The sequence below is a fragment of the Neofelis nebulosa genome, chromosome 3, assembly GCF_028018385.1.
Source record: "Neofelis nebulosa isolate mNeoNeb1 chromosome 3, mNeoNeb1.pri, whole genome shotgun sequence".
Lineage (NCBI taxonomy): Eukaryota > Metazoa > Chordata > Mammalia > Carnivora > Felidae > Neofelis > Neofelis nebulosa.
Genome location: NC_080784.1, coordinates 186,997,031 through 187,014,541, shown reverse-complemented (window position 1 = coordinate 187,014,541; position 17,511 = coordinate 186,997,031). Strand labels below are relative to the sequence as shown.

The 17,511-nt window shown below is 43.0% G+C and overlaps 1 long non-coding RNA gene across 1 annotated transcript in view; it reads left to right on the top strand.

The window, feature by feature from the left end:
- Positions 1-17,511, top strand: part of LOC131507750 (uncharacterized) — a 41,790-nt gene that overhangs the window by 15,828 nt on the left and 8,451 nt on the right. The gene's annotated exons all lie outside the window — the stretch shown is intronic.

Here is a 17,511-nt window from a genome sequence, read left to right as displayed (position 1 = left end):
CTTAACCAAGAGCCACCCAGACACCCCTAGATATTTTACTACTTTAGATGCTTCAGTGTACCCTCTTTCCTACCTGCTTCCTACCATAGCTTTAATAAAAACAAAGAAAAACAAACTAATAGGTGTATGTGCTTTCTTGGGAACTTTGAGTAGGGCCCAATAAATAAAACTGCTTTCCTCACCCAGGTTTTGAACCAATTAAGAAAAAAGATAAATGATATGGCAGACAGAGGCCAAAATGTCATCTTAGTCACTGATAAGGTCTACGTCAGAGACATTGCCAAACGGGCTTCCTATACATCATCCAGAGTTAGCCAGATTTATCCACAACCAGTGCCAACCCAGGGCAGGCTCTCCACAGAGAAGGAAGAAAGGCCTGGTTGGGGGGAGGGAGAGGAGTGAGTGAGGGGCTAATGACAACTGGAAGCGTTACCTCTGTCAAAGGAGACACTGAGAATGGTGATACGTATGCATGTGGTGGTGGTGGGAGAGACATGTTCTGTAGAATGCAGTCAATGCAACTGCTTCAAACCCCAATTCTTTAGAAGTAACCCTCAGTGGCAACTGATTGATGGTATGATCTTCTATTAAAATGAAATAATGAAGATTGTCAATTCTGATTCTTTTAATGTTTCTTTCTTTATTTTTGAGAGGCCTCACGACCTCAGCCAAAATGAAGAGGTGAATGCTTAACCGACTGAGCCACCCAGGCACCCCTGTGATTTGTGATTTTTTAAAAACAAGATTAGAGTTTAGGTTGGGTGGTAATAACAAAGAACCTGTTTGAAAGTTTACGAACAAGAACAGTACAAAACTGAGATGAAAGAAGAGTAGTGTCAATGTGGGGAAAACAGGGCTTTATTTATGAAGATGGGCATTTGGCCCCGGAGTGGAGAGAGCCTTCAAACACCGCCATGGTACCCCATAAACCGAAGTTGCCCCAAGACACTATACTATGGTTGCTAATAACATCGTGATAATGATGGTGAAGCCTTGCGAGGACTTACTGTGCGCCAGGTACTGAGCTATGAGAACAATATTTTATTTAAGCATCACGAGAAGCCAGCGAGGGCAGTATGTTTTATCACCAGTGTTCCAATTTTAGGGATGAAATCAAGACTTAGAAAGGTTGATAACTCATCCAAGCTCACAAACTGGTAAGTGGTAGAGCAAAGGTTCAAAGCCAGGTCACCAGTTCACATTTGTGACCTTGTCCCTTTTATCCTTGTTTCATGGTCACCTATATTAATTCCCTTTTTAAGTTTTTTTTTTTTTTTTTCCAACGTTTTTTATTTATTTTTGGGACAGAGAGAGAGCATGAACGGGGAAGGGGCAGAGAGAGAGGGAGACACACAGAATTGGAAACAGGCTCCAGGCTCCGAGCCATCAGCCCAGAGCCTGACGCGGGGCTCGAACTCACAGACCGCGAGATCGTGACCTGGCTGAAGTCGGACGCTTAACCGACTGCGCCACCCAGGCGCCCCTAATTCCCTTTTTAAAAAATAACTTCTTATAATTATTATTTCAAGTACGACACATTTTTTTTATATTTCTAAAAATTTAGAAAATACAGATTAAAAAAAAAGTAAAAACAGGGGCACCTAGGTGGCTCAGTCGGTTAAGCATCCAACTTCGGCTCAGGTCATGATCTCACAGTTGATGAGTTCGAGCCCCGCGTTGGGCTCTGTGCTGACAGCTCAGGGCCTGGCGCCTGTTTTGGATTCTGTGTCTCCCTCTCTCTCTCTGCTCCTCCCCTGCTTGTGCTCTATCTCTCTCTCTCTCAAAAATAAACGTTAAAAATAATAATAATAAACAAACAAGAATCAGCTATAATTTCCCACAGAGGGATAACCACTTGTTAAAATTGTGGCATATGTCCATCCAGCCTCTCTTTTGTGCACATATCTACTGGTTTTGTTGTTGCTGCTTTACAAAAAAGGGAACACATTGTAGGGGCGCCTGGGTGGCTCAGTCAGTTAAACGTTCAACTTCAGCTCAGGTCATGATCTGGTGGTTTGTGGGGTTGAGCCTTGCATGGGGCTCTGTGAGCCTGCTTTAGATTCTGTGTCTCCCTCTCTCTCTCTGCCCCTCCCCCTCTCTCTCTCTCTCTCTCTCTCTCTCTCTCTCAAAAGTAACATTAAAAAGAATTTTTCATAAAAGGGAACACATTGTATAATGTTTTGTTTTCTGCTTTTTACACTTAACAATGCATTATAGACATTTTCAATGTAATTCTAAACCTTGTATTCTTCTAAAATACCATCTTCAACATCTTTTTTTTTTTCTGTTATATGAATCCATTCTAGAGTAGTTAACCAATCTTCTATTATGGCTTATTTAGGTTGTTAAAATATTTTCACTGTTACAAATAATTCTGCGATGAAAATTTGTAGCCTCATCTTAGTACTCATACTTATTTCAGACATTTTTTTGCCTACTCCAACGCCATTTCCTCTGCCCTCTTTTCCCCCTATGAGAACCTCCCTTTTTGGACGTTAAGGAGTGATAACTTTTTGTCTAGACACCTTTTTTCAGCCCGTGTTGCAGTTGGGTGTGGCCATATGTCTGAGTTGTAGTGGATGGAATGTCTGTGAACTTGAACATGTCTTCTCCTCGTCCAAGCTCGAAGAAGCAGCTGTGGCTTCCCATCCCTCTGCCTCCAGCCACTGGAGAGTCGGAACAGCAAATGCATTGTGGAAGGTGGCTGTATTCGTCAAGGTTCTCCAGAGAAACAGAACTAATAGGATATACAGAGAAAGAGATTTACTATAAGGAATCGGTTCACATGATTATGGTGGCCAAGAAGTCCGAGATCTGTGGTTGGCAAAGTGGAGACCTGGCAAGCCAATGGTATAGTTCCTGCCCAAGTCCAAGGCCAAAGACAGGAGGAGACCGATGTTCCAGCTCAAAGACAGTCAGGCAGAAAGAATTCTTTCTTCCTCACCCTCTTATTTTGGACTGGATACAGACTAGATATGACTGACCCACTTGAGGAGGGCAACGTGCGTTAGCCAGTCTTCTGATTCAAATGTAAACCTCACCCAGGAACACCCTCGCAGACCCACCCAGAAATAATGTTTTACCAAATATCTGGCCGCTCCAGCCAGGTCCAGTTGACACACAAAATTAACCATCAAAGTGGCAGAGTCACAAGATGAAAAGAGTCTGGGTGACTTGATTGCCAGTTGGAGAAGCACTTGCCAGAAAGAACATCTTCCTTACGTTCTGCTGTGGGTAAAAAATAACCTATTATGTTGGAGCCATTATACAGATATTTTTGCTGTGACATGGAATAGATGGTGCTGAAAAACACACATTCAGCAAAATTGTACATGCAAAATGTTGCTTTTAGGAATATTAGGATTATAGTCAGATCACTAAACATTTATGTAACTTTGCAACCAGAGCACTAACAAAAACAGTCATTGGTACCTCGAGAGATAACTTGGACAGTCCAGGCAGGAAGCTTAGCGTGGTTAGACGTTGCCTCAAGGCTATTAAAATGCTATTAAAAAATAATTGTGGGAGATTATAGAGATGGAAAATGGATTTGCTGTTGCTAGGGATTAGGGGTGGTGGAAGGGGCTGGGCATGGCCGTGAGGGGGCAGCATGAGGGGGCCTGCGGCGATCCAACAGTTCTATAGTTTAGTTACGAGAATGCCTATACTAATCCACTCATATGATAACATTGAACAGAACTACACACACACACACACACACACACACACAGTGCACGTAAAACTGGTGAAATCTGAATAAACTCTGTGGATTGTACTGATGACCGACGTCATTTTTCTGGCTTCGGTATTTTGCAATAGTTGTACAAAATATTACTTTTGGAGAGACAGAAGACAGGGTATATGGAACCTCCCTGTACATTTGCTTTTGTGCAATTTCCTACAAATCATTTCACAATCAAAAGTTAAAAAAAATGTGCAGAAATGCTATCTGTGCTTGTAGAAACAATAGAGATGGAAATGGAGTTCTGAGCCAGTGGGACTGCATCTAGGTGGCCAGAGCGGGGAAGGCAACCTGCCCTCAGCAGGGCTGGGGCAACCTGTCTGGGAAGGTGTCACACTTCTTACTTCCTTAATAAATACCCAAAAGACCTCTTGCCTGTGTTTCAGCCAACAGGGCTTGGAAGGTTATAATTCAACTCCTGCTATTCAAGCTCCTCATCTTTCAGAGCATGTTAATGTTTTGAATTTGATTTGTTTTCTGTCTAGCCACTTAGACAGGTATACTTGATGGCACGTGGATATTTTCAAAATATAAGCCATAATATATCTAAAGGACAGAGTTTTCTGGGAAGATTTGAATTATATGAACACACTTGCTTTTTCTGATGTTCAGGTGTACTTCTGGGACTAAGCTTCTGCAGATCGCTGATGCCCTTGTGTGTAAAGAAAGACACAAGCCTCGGGGCGCCTGGGTGGCTCAGTTGGTTAAGCTGGCTAAGTGTCCGGCTCTTGGTTTCAGCTTAGGTCATGATCTTGCAGTTCGTGAGCTCAGGCCTTGCATAGGGCTCTATGCTAAAGGCACAGAGCCTGCCTGGGATTCTCTCTCTCTCCTCTCTCTGCCCATCTCCTGTTGTCTCCCTCTCTCTCTCTCTCTCTCAAAATAAATAAATAAGCATTATATATATATATATATACACACACACACACACACACACACACACACACACACAAGCCTCAACCAAAATGGAGTCAGTGACTGTAAAAGCCCTCAATTCCTATAACTTAACCATCAGTGTGTAGGAATCACCAGGGGCATTTGTTTAAAACACAGGTTACCTGATCTCCCACTCTGAATTTCTGAAGGTGTTGGTCTGGGGATGAGGTCCAGAAGGTGTAATGTAACAAGCGCCCCAGGCCATGTGGCTGCTGTTTGCCTGAGGATCTCCGTTTGAAAAACATGGGCATAAATCCTCAACAAGGAGGAGGGTTGCCCACTAGCTTTTAAGTATTTAGTTGAGTTCCTGCTGAAATAGTGCAATTTGGCTGAACAGTGAGCTGTGGAAGAGACGAATAGAGGCGATGCTTCAAAGACATGCTGAGCAAACTGAAAAGCAAGTTAAAGCACCGTGACATTGCTTCCAGAAGCCCAGAATTGACAGCAGCTGAGAGTCATGCTGGTACCGGTGTCACCTCTGAATACAAAGAACGTTGGGTATTTTGACTTATTTCAGCAGGGATGAAATGTTAGGGAGGAAAATATTCCCCTAACTAGTTCCCTCCTCTGAAACATCAGTGTGGAATAATAATGCCTTATATTCATGCATCAGCTTTCCAATCACCAACTTATTTGAAGCCATCACAAGAGAGATCTTTTAAATCACCTGCCCTTAGGCAAATGGTACATTTCTTGAAATTCCTTGAATGTTGAAAAATGTACTTTTGAAAAACACATTCCAAGTTCTTTATAGCTGAGAAACATTTCCTTCTCAGGCTGTTAAGAGATGTCCGGCTGAAATAAAAGTGAATACAAACGGAGGCAGAAAGTTGGTTAGCAGATGGTTAAGACATCGAGGAAAATTCTATCCCCAAGTGACACTGAGCTGCATTTGAATTTATAAAAATTATGAGACCCAGGTTTTTCCAAACACCATCCTGAACATTAATTGAAGAACACTCTTCTTAGTATACTCTTGGATACTCTGGGGTCTGGTCCATTTTTAGAATGTGGGTTTGGAATATTCTTGGCTTCTCAAGGACAAAGACTACAATCCGTTTGTTTTGTTTATTCTGCATTTAGTATCTCATCTGATGTACGAAAGATACTCAGTAATTTTGGAACAATGAAAGCTCTCCTAGAATGCGCTAACCGAGGGGAATCCAGAATGAGTGGGAAGGGTATCTCCAGGCCCCTTCCTTCTTTTTGCTAATGATTTGCTCAGACACACAGAGTTAATCAAGCTGAATGAGGTGGTGGTGGGATTGCTGTAGGCCAGAAGGAACAGTGCAGCGTAAGAACTGCAAGCACTCCTCATAAAGCTGGAGATCTTCAACAAATAAGACCAAGTTCCTAGTCTGGCTGCTCTAATTGGGCATCTGAATCACATTTAATTTAAGGTTAATAATAACAATACCAATATGTTCTGCGCCCGACCCTTTATTTGAATGACCCCATTGAATTCACACACCAACACCTATGGAACAGACATTGTTGTCTGTAAGGGACTGTGTTTGTGCTCACTCAGCCCTGCCTCCCCAGCCACTACTACATAGTGGATACCCAAATAATAGTGCTTCGGTAAATGAAGCAGTGAGTGAGTGAAGAAAGTGAGGCTCCGGGAGGGAAAGAAACTTGCCCCAGTGGCACAGCCAGTCAGTGGGAGCTGCAATTTGAACCCAGGTCTGCCTTCTGGAGAAGCCCACGTGACTTCATTCCCTCCCGTCATCTCTGAAGAAAAGACATGGTTTCATTTTATAACAAGGGGACTTAAATTATAAACTCATCTCCTGGCGCCTGTTTATCAAATTATCTGTATCTTCTGTGTAAGACTTGTTTCCTCAGACTTCTAAAAGTCACAACTTCGAGGACACACTGAATCCCTCAGAAATGACAGATAGCTTGTACATGTGCAGTGGCGGTTCTGAGTGTAGACGCATGACCAAGCCTACAAAAGTAAAGAGAGTAGAAGAAATAGCAAACTAAAATATGTAATAGGGATAAAATGGACTGAAGGAGCAAGATCAAGTGAGATATCATAACGAAGGAAGTGGTACAGACCTGGCTGATGATGGAGACGCCAGTGGAAGGTAATGGAGTCAAACACATCATGGATGCCCTTCAGGGAATAGGGAGGTTTCTTGGAAAACCCATGAGTAACTGAAATTTCATTTCCTACATACCTTCTACTCTTATATTTAAGGCACATTTACAAAGATTGGTCATATAGTTGATCAGAAAGACAGCCTCAATAAATTTTGAAATATGTTATTTCCAGAGACCAGGCACCACCACCACCACCCCCACCCTGCAGAAAAACAAAGCAAAACAAAAAAACAAACCTTAAGCAATCAGGAATATTAAAACTGAATTTTAGGGGCACCTGAGTGGCTCAGTCAGTTGAGCATTAGACCTCGGCTCAGGTTATGATCTCACGGTTCATGACTTCCAGCTTCGTATCGGGCTCTGTGCTGACAGCTCAGAGCCTGGAGCCTGCTTCGGATTCTGTCTCCCTCTCTCTCTGCCCCTCCCCTGCTCATGCTTTGTCTCTCTCCCTCTCTCTCTCTCTCCCTCTCTGTCAAAAATAAAGAAACTTAGGGGCGCCTGGGTGGCTCAGTCGGTTAAGCGTCCGACTTCAGCTCAGGTCACGATCTCGCGGTCCATGAGTTCGAGCCCCGCATCGGGCTCTAGGCTGATGGCTCAGAGCCTGGAGCCTGCTTCCGATTCTATGTCTCCCTCTCTCTCTGCTCCTCCCCCGTTCATGCTCTGTCTCTCTCTGTCTCAAAAATAAATAAACGTTAAAAAAAAATTAAAAAAAAATAAAGAAACTTAAAAAAATCAAATAAAACTGAATTTTAAAAACAAAGCAAAATTAAACAATGGAACAATTAGGAAATGATTTCATACCTAAGCCTATGCATACAGGTCACATGATACTCAAATGGCAACGTATAGCCTTAAATGCTTTCATTATTTTTGAAAAAGTCTGAAAACAAATGAAATAAGTGGTCAATTTAAGAAACTAGAAAGAGAACAAAATAAAACAAAGAAAGTAGGAGAAGGTAATTAGTAAACATAAAAGGTAAAATTAGTAAAATAAAAAATCCAAGATAATAGAAATAAAATACCCTTAACTTATTTTTGAAAGAACATTGAATATTAATAAACAAATTAGCTGAATAATTATTTATTAGCAAATCAAACCCAGTAGTATATTGAAGGGATAGTATACCACTTCCATGTAGATTTTATGTCAGCACGCTAGAATGGTTCCACATTATGAAATATATCAGTAAAATTTATTACATCAAGTTAAAGAAGAAAACTGTAATTAAATCAATAGATGCCAGTAGAATGGACCAGAGAGACCTAACTGCATTCAGCACTCTTCTGGTTTTGAAGCTTATTTATCATCCCTACATCTGTTCTACACTGAGATGAGAATTCTCCTAGTAAGAATAAAAACAGAATGCTCCTGACTGCAACCTCCCTCTCCCCTCCCCTCCCCACCAGAATATTTCTTATAAAACAGTAAGTGCATAGTTATATTAACGAAAATCCTATCTTCTCTACTTTCTTCATTGTAAGTCTTCTTAGACATATGGTGGAGGAGTCCCTCTTGAATGCAAATCATTATACAGGCATTCTGACTTGTGCATACAAGAAATTCTAGAAGTCTTTAAGTGGGGAGAATGCCCATCTCAGGAAACGGCACCACCATCGATCCATGTGCTCAGGCCAAGAAACCAATGAGCCACCTTGATTCTTTCCCCATCCCTAGCCCCTCATCTAATGCATCAGTGTCTTAGTCACCTCAGGATGCCATAACGATATACTGCAGGATGGGTGGCTTAAACAACAGAAATTTATTTCTCACAGTCTAGGAGATGGAAATCCAAGATTGGGTGCCAGTAGGGTTAGTTAGGGTAAGGAGCCTCTTCCTGGCTTATAGGAAGATGGCTCCCATCTTGCTGTGCCCTCAGATGGTAGTGAGAGAAAGTTCTTCCTCTTCTTATAAGGGCACTAACCCCATCATGAGAGCTCTATCCTCATGACTTCGTCTGATCTAATTACTTCTCAAAGGCTTCACCTCCTAATACTATCACACTGGGGGTTAGGGCTTCTACACCTGAATTTGAAGACAGGGGAGACACAGACATCCAGTTGATTACAATCAGCAGGTCCTGAGGCTCCAAGTTTAATTTTTTTTAATGTTTATTTTTGAGAAACACAGCATGAGTGGGGGGGGGGGTGGAGAGAGAGAGAGAGAGAGAGAGAGAGAGAGAGAGAATACAAAGTAGGCTCCAGACCCTGAGCTTTCAGCACAGAGCCCAATGCAGGACTTGAACTCATGAACCATGAGATCATGACCTGAGCCGAAGTCGAATGCTTAACTGACTGAGCCACTAAGGCACCCCCTGAGACTCCAACTTTAAAATACATCCCCACATGTAGCTACTTCTTACCCTATCCACACTGTTCTAAATACCATGATCCCCCTCCTAGACTTTTGCCATGCATCTTCACTGGTCTCCTGCTTCTACTCTTCCCCCATTGCAGTCAGGGTGATGTCTTTAAACATAAGTCAGGTCTGTTGCTTTCTAGCTCAAAGTCCTTGAATGCTTCCCACTGTGCTCAAAATACAAGGCAGCTTCAGGGCCTCTGATCTCATCTGCCACTATGCTCACTCCACTCTGCCATTCTGGCCCCTCTACTGTTCCTTAAAAACCCAATGCTCCTTCCTACCTTGGGCCTTTTTGTTTTAGTTGACTGCTGGGAATGCTTTTCTCCTGAATCTTTGCATTGCTGACTTCCTGTAGGGTTCTGCTCCACGTCACTGCCTCAGAAATGCCTTCCCTGACCACCCAATGCCAGCTCCTCTTATCTCGAAACTCTAACTTTTCACCTGATTTGTTTTTTTCAAGTATATATCTCTGCCTGACATATTGTTATTTGGTTTTGTCTGCCCCCCACACTAGAAAGCTCTCCAGGAAGGCAAATATTTGCCTTATTCACAGCTTTATTCCTAATGCCTGGAAGGAACTTGGCTCATAATTGGTCCTTACTAAGTAATTGTTGGATGAGTAAGTGGAGATTTCTTCACTGTTGTTTCCATAGATTGCCAGGCCCTAATGTTGGAGATCTCTGATTTGAGGTCTGAGTGATATCTCTGGTTAGGGTCCCCAGGAAGCAGACTCTGAGATGGAGATTAGCAGGCAGGAAGTTTATCAGCATCTGTGAGAAGAAGGGAAGAAAGCAGGATTGGGCAGAGGGAGAAGTTGAGTTTTGACACAGTCTTAGTAGGAGCCTCTGCCAAACCTACAGGGAATTCTGAAGATAGGTTGACCTTTGAGGCTGTCCCAGGCTGGACTAAAGGGACAAGGCAGCCCTCTCAGCTGATGCAATTCCTTTGGACAGCTGAGGGCTAGCTTCCAGAAGCCCTCCCAACAGCTGGGGAATTAAGTCCCTCACTTCTGTGTGGCACACCAAGACATCTTCCACAAATAAGAAGACATGTGGTTTAACTATGGCAATGCCAAGGAAGTTTATGGCCCTTTACCTAAAGATCTCATAATGTGACATCTATTGGCAATGTCACAACTCCCCAGGGACTGGTTCTTGGTCTGCCAAATCCAAAACTCTTGTGAGTTCTGATGGTGCCAGCACATAAAAAATGGACTAGTCTTAGTCAGACACTCACATTAATTGATGTTCTGAGATAGCAATGCATACCAACTGGATGCCAATTAATTTTACAACTAATGACATCACTTTCATTAAAACTAAAGCCACCAGCGACTTGCCCATTCTTTCCAGAGCTACCTAAACACAGCTTCCTAGGCTATCTACTGCAGAACCCTAGAGGCTGCCATTCATGTGGATGGTGATGTCCCTCACACACACAGTGCACCACTGTACCAGCCCTGAGGAACCATTAGGTCGATTGTTGAACATGGAATCAGAGTGAGGAAAGTCAGGTAGGAAGAGCTTAGAAGTGGTCATCAGATAACATGGTCTGTGACATTCTTCCCCACTGCAAAGATAGTCTTGCCAATAGAACCACAATATTATATGAAGTCTGTTGGCCAAGGTTCCATTCCAAGTGTAGCTTTTGAATGAGACCTCCCTCCATTTAACCAAGAGAAAAGGGTACACTTTACAGACAACTTCATTGCCTCTTTGCATATAATTCCGTTTAAATAACGAAATGCTAACTAAATAAAAAAAGCTAAAGCTTATTTTTCAACATTGTTCCAATAAGACTTAAAAAGAGCTTTTGTTTTTCAAAAAGAAACAACAAATATATGCCAATATGTACTATTTTTCTTATGGCCCTTGGTGTGTAAAATGCTCCGTGCTAATTTAGGTAATTAGGAGACCAAAAAGTTTGCATTTAGTTTGATGAATGAAAACTTGAGTTTAGGATCAAACAGATATCAGTTCAAGCCCCACCTAGTCACTTAGCAGCTTAGTAATCTGGGGCAAGTTCTGGGTCCTCTACACCTCAGTTTCATCAGCTATAAAATGCCAATAATAGTAACCAGTTCATAGAGTAGCTTTGAGAGTGAGATAAAATTACATGAAATAAAACAGCATCTAATCCGTAATGTATTTTCCAAAGTGTTGAGTATTATTGATTGAGTGGAATCAGGGGTTGGCAAACTTTTTCCATAAAGGGACAGATAGCAAATATTTTTGACTTTGAGGGCCATGACATCTCTGTCCCAACTATTCGACTCTGTAGAGTAGTGCAGAAGTAGCCACAAATACTATATAAATGAATGGGCGTGGCTGTGTTCCAATAAAACTCTATTTACAAAAGCAGGCAGTGGGCTATATTTGGCCTGCAACCATAGCTTGCCATCTCCCAGACTGGATGAATGGATTGATTTTGTGGCACCATAGTACTATAAATGCAATACTTTTACATCCTTTTTAAAAAAATTTTTAAATGTTCACTTATTTTTGAGAGAGAGACAGAGCATGAGCAGAGGAGAGGCAGAGAGAGAAGGAGACACAGAATCCGAAGCAGGCTCCAAGCTCCAAGCTGTCAACAGAGTCCGACGCAGGGCTCAAACCCACAAACCACGAGATCATGACCTGACCTGAAGTCAGAAGCTTAACCAACTGAGCCACCCAGGCTCCCCTCCATCCTTTTTATTGTAAACTCTAGGATTAATGCTCAAGGATTCCATGAAAGTTCATCTGCCTCTCCTTGCCTCTCTCTTAATGAACATCAACTCTACCGGGAAAAACGCGGCTTCTACCCTATCTCTTCAAGCTCACAGCTTCAAAACCCAAGGAAAAAAACCCTAAATTTGACAAGTGTCCTTACTGGACTCAACATAACATACCCAACGTATTGGAATCGCTATTTTACGTTTTCCAATGTGCTAACAGGCCACATAATTAGGCTTATTATCTGTGCCTCCACATGTTCCTCTGCATTATTGGAGCTGAGTTCTGCCAGCTGTGAATCTTCGCAAAGATAGGTGGCATTCCCATTTGATATGAATACGGAGGGCTCACTCAATTACAGCTCCTTCCAACATGAAGAAATAAGACACCCCCTCAAGCATTTCAAAATAGTTATTTATAATTAAGGCAAAATAATCATGTTATCTAGAATTTCATCTCAATGGCTTTGATAAATGTATCAACAATTACTCCTTACAGTCTGTAGTGGATTGAATTTTACCTCCTCAAAAAAGATATATCCATACCCTAATCTCCGGAACTTGTGACTATGACCTTACTCAGAAAAAGAGTCTTTACAAGATTGAATCCTGTTAAGTATAACAAGACAAGACCATTATGGATTAAGGACAATTGTCCTTAGAAGAGGCAGAAAAGGAGAGACAGAAGGAGAAGTGGAGAAGGCTATGTGAAGGTGGAGGTTCAGCTCCAAGCGATGCAGGCACAAGCCACGGAACACCTGGACCCACCAGAGGCTGGAAGAGGCAGGGGAGGACTCTCGCCCGAGCCCTCGGGGGGAGCACAGCTTGCCAACACATTGGTTTTGGACTTCTGGCTTCCAAAACTGTGCAAGAATAAATATCTGTAGTTTCAAGCCACCAGGTTTGTAGTGATTTGTTATGATAGCCCTAAAAAAGCAGTATACAGTCCGGATAAGTAAAATGGAGTCAAAACGAATAAAATAAAATAGAGCCAAAAGCAAGGCAGATCGTTTAATACAATCATGAAGTTTCAAATTCAACCACTTAGCCAAAATGTCCAACCTACTACACTGTGGGTCTTCTATGCACATATCACTGTGAACGTGTGTGTTCACATCATTGGTAAGACAGAATTATATTGGAGGGTTGTGTTTTGATTTCCCCAAAGATACCAAACCTGTCTCTTTTCTAAGATCTTATCACTCCCGTACATCATTCAGGAACCATGAGGCCATTCAGTTGCCCACGACAACTTTTCCAAGTACAGTGTTAGAAACAAAGCAGGGACTTCATATAGACAAACACGCATTACGGCATCCCTGAATAAGCCACTGTTGTCTTGGTTATTATGACCTTGCCTAAGCCCTCATTCAGATACATTCAGCAAGCATTTACTGTGCACCTAGCAGGGTGCTGAGCAGTCAAAGATCAATCACATGTAGTTCTTGTGGTTTAGTCAAAAAAACCAAAGTCGACTGAGAGATGCATGTGATGAGTGGAAAGGTACAGGAGCACAAATAGGGGCACCCCTCCCCCAGCAGGCAGGAGGAGGAGGAGGACATGACACCTGGGCTGAGGCTTGAAAGCTTGGTTAGCTGAACTGGGGGCCAAGACGTGTGGCGTAAGGGAGCAAGAGTAAAAGCGGAGAATTTTGGAAAACTGCCAGAGGGTCAGCACGTCTGGATTGGGGATCTCTTTTACGGAAAGACTAGCTATGCAAACAGAGCTGCAAAAGTGAAAAGCCTTGGTGAGGGGTTCGAACTTCACCCTTTAAACAATAGAGCACCATTAAAGGGTTTTGCATTGGGTTCGCATCCTTTCTTGAGTGTTCCCCTATCAGATTGCTTTTCGGAAACGTTCATCGGCTGGTATGTGGACGCTGGGTCACATCGGGTAGCCAGGGAAACCGGGTAAAGGGGCCGTTGCTGCCACCGATCTGGACTTTCAGAAAACCTAGCAGCAGCAGTAAAGGTGGAGAGGAGGAGAAAGTCTAAGTGAACATGTAGGAGTCGGTCTTAAGGCTAGAATGTGGAGGGCGGGGGGAGTGAAGAGTAGCATTTGAGAGTCACTCTGTGGAGGTTTTGAACTCCTGAGAGATTAAGTACTGTGTTTTTATTCATCTCTGTGCCAGCCCAGCCACTGGTCCAAAATATATCTTCAGTTTGTTAGTGGTTGAATCAAATTTCCTAGGTTTCTATTAGAAAGTGAGGTTCTAGGTACTTTGCACCGTACTCCTGGAATACCCTTCACTTTCAAGTATATAAAGCTGTTATGAGAAATAATTTACAGCTCTCAGAAGGGCCTCCTGTTTTTGTTCGTCCGCCCATTTAGCGGCTTCTTACTGGATTAATGGCCTGATGCATGAATCATAGTGACTGCCTGTGCAGAATTAAGTGCTAACAGGAGGTTTTGGGAGAACCAGCTCTGATGCTGCCTGGGCAAAGGTCAGACAGGGCTGAAGCCCCCAGCCCCTCCAACCAGCCTGCCCCCCCACCCCGGGGTCTCTCACAGGCGTCTGTAGCATACATATTTTACTCATTCAATACAAAGGCCCCTGTTCTTGTCTCTCTAGCTACAAATCCCTAAAGAAATTCCTACAGCACTGCCAATTGAAGCCTTTTTAAATCATTTTGTGACTGAGTGAGCAAGCAAAGCACCGTAGGCCCAAGTCTGGACACAACTGAATAGCAGACTGGCTTCTTGAAGCCAGAGTGGCTCCAATGGGCTTTGACAGACAGGCTTTTAGACCTTAGACCAAGAATAGAAAAACAAAAACACAACCAACCAACCAACCAACCAACCAACCAACCAACCAACCAAACAAACAAAACATAAAAAGAAGGGCTAAAAGCTATGCAGAAGAGCAGAGGTAGCAACAGCATGGAGTCATTCAAGAGGGAGAGGTGACCTGGGGCCAGATTGCCCAGAGAAAACCTTGCAGAAGTGCCTGGGTGGCTCAGTCAGTTGAGAGTCCAACTTTGGCTCAGGTCACAATCTCACGGTTTGTGGGTTGGAGCCCCACGTCGGGCTCTTGCTGACAGCTCAGAGCCTGGAGCCTGCTTCGGATTCTGTGTCTCCCTCTCTCTCTGCCCTTCCCCTGCTGTCTCTCTGTCTCTCTCTCTCTCCCAAAAATAAATAAGCATTAAAAAATGGAAAGAAAGAAAAGAAAGCCTTGCAGAGATGGCTTGGATTAGGTCTCTAAAGAAAGAATTTAACCAAAGTTTTGGGGAGGTGTTCTTGGCAATTTGTGCTGGATGATTCATTCATGGGCCATGCATGGCATAATGCTTAACATCCCCAACTTCTGCTCCCTAAGTACCAGTAGGTCCAAAATGCTCCCTGACATGCACAGGTTTTCAAATACCCCCTGCAGGAGTGGACTTTCCTCAGTGTGGACCACTGATGGGTAGCAAAGGGATGTGTGAGGGTGATTGAAATGGAGGAGATTCAGATGGGGAGGAGGGGCACATGAGATTCTGGGACCCTTGGTAGAGCAGAGTGTTTGTGGTAGACGATGCAGTAGGAAAACAACATTTAAAATGGGCTAAAAATGAAGTTTATCGTTAAATACTATTCACAACGTGTTCGAGCGGCCCCAAAAGATCATTTTAAACACTCACATCAGGTCCAATTAAGAAGTCAAAGGCAGGGGCGCCTGGGTGGCTCAGTCGGTTGAGCGTCCGACTTCAGCTCAGGTCACGATCTCGCGGTCCGCGAGTTCGAGCCCCGCGTCGGGCTCTGGGCTGATGGCTCAGAGCCTGGAGCTTGCTTCCGATTCTGTGTCTCCCTCTCTCTCTGCCCCTCCCCCGTTCATGCTGTGTCTCTCTCTGTCTCAAAAATAAATAAACGTTAAAAAAAAAATTAAAAAAAAAAAGAAGTCAAAGGCATGTAGTAGATGGAAGTGAATTCTAAACTGGGACCTAATTGAATCCCAGCCTCACCACTTACTAGCTATTTCCTTGGGCAAGTTACTCCTGTTAACTCGCCCTGCTTTATCATCTTCAAAATGAAGATCCTACTTTCTCAAAGAATTAATGGGATGTCTTCATGTTGGAGGAGGTCATCAAGAGGATGTGACCTGGTTCACCCACGGGCACAGGTGGACACAGCCAATCTGAGGCACCTCGCTCCCTCCCCTCTATATATTTGGCCCACTGTTGCCACAGCTGGAGCCACTTGAAGGAAGCAACCTAGAGAGAGTAAGGTGTTGTTGAGCCAGCCTGGACTCTACATAAGAGTAAGACCTCTAGGGACGCCTGGGTGGCTCAGTCGGTTGAGCGTCCAACTTTGGCTCAGGTCATGATCTCACAGTTTGTGAGTTCGAGCCTTGCGTTGGGCTCTGTGCTGACAGCTCAGAGCCTGGGGCCTGTTTCAGATTCTGTGTCTCCCTCTCTCTTCCCCTTCCCCACTCATGCTCTGCCTCTCTCCCTCTCTCTCTGTCAAAGATAAATAAACATTAAAAAAATTTTTTTTTAAAAAGAGTAAGGCTTCCATATAAACTCCCAAATTCTGGCAAGCAGGTGCAGAGATCAACTCATCTTACTGCTGCCCAAGACAAGTTTTGTAGGGTAAGTTGCTTTGTTTATTAAAACTGCCAGCTAACGATCAGGAACGGCCTGCCTCTTTCTTCATTCTCCTCTCAACCTTTGCAAATGGAGGCCCATTTTTGAATTTTACCTGGGGAACACCTGAGGCTGCAAACCAGCGACTAAGTGTTCTGATACTAAATCTGTCATCAAATCTGCTTGCCTGATACCAGTGTATCAAACTTTTCTTTTGTAAGCAAGTCCTCTAAATGTTGATTGTTGTTCAAAGATAACTGGAAATTTTTTCCTCTTTTTTGTTAAGGTATTATTTACACTAATTTTAAATGTCTGGTTTGATGAAGGTTTGTAATTTTGGACAATCACTTAACTGCCACCACAGTCGAGAAAGTGTAACAGCAGTGCCTGGGTGGCTCAGTCAGTTAAGTGTCCAACTCTTCACCTCAGCTCAGGTCTTGATCTCAGCGTGATGAGTTCAAGCCCTGCATTGGTCCTGCGCTGAGTGTGAAGCCTACTTAAAAAAAAAGGAAAAAAAGAAAAGAATATTCTCCACCCTAAAAAATGTCTTCAGACCCTTTGTATTCACTTATCTCCCTTACCCTGGCCCCAGGCAACCATTGATCTGCTTCTTATCATTATAGTTTTGCATATTATAGGATTTCATTTAAATAGATTCATACAGTTTGGAGTCTTTGTCTTTGACTTCATTTAGTTTAATATTTTTGAGATGTATCCATGTTGTTGTCTGTATTAATATTTTCTCTTTTTTTATTGCTGCATAGTTTTCCATGCTACAGATGTACCACTCTGTTTCTCCATTCATAGTTATGGACCATTGACTTGTTTCCAGTTGGGGGCTGTTATGAATAACGTTGCCACAACTGTTCATATACATGTTTTGTTTGGACATATGTTTTCATTTCTTTTGGGTAAATAGTCAGAAGTAGAATTTTTTTTAATGTTTATTTATTTTTGAGAGAGAAAGAGAGAGAGAGAGAGAGACAGAGAGGAAGCATCGGGGAGGGACAGAGAGAGAGGGAGACAGGGGGCCCAAAGCAGGCTCTGTGCTGACTGCAGAGAGCCCTATGTGGGTCTCTTACTCACAAACCATGAG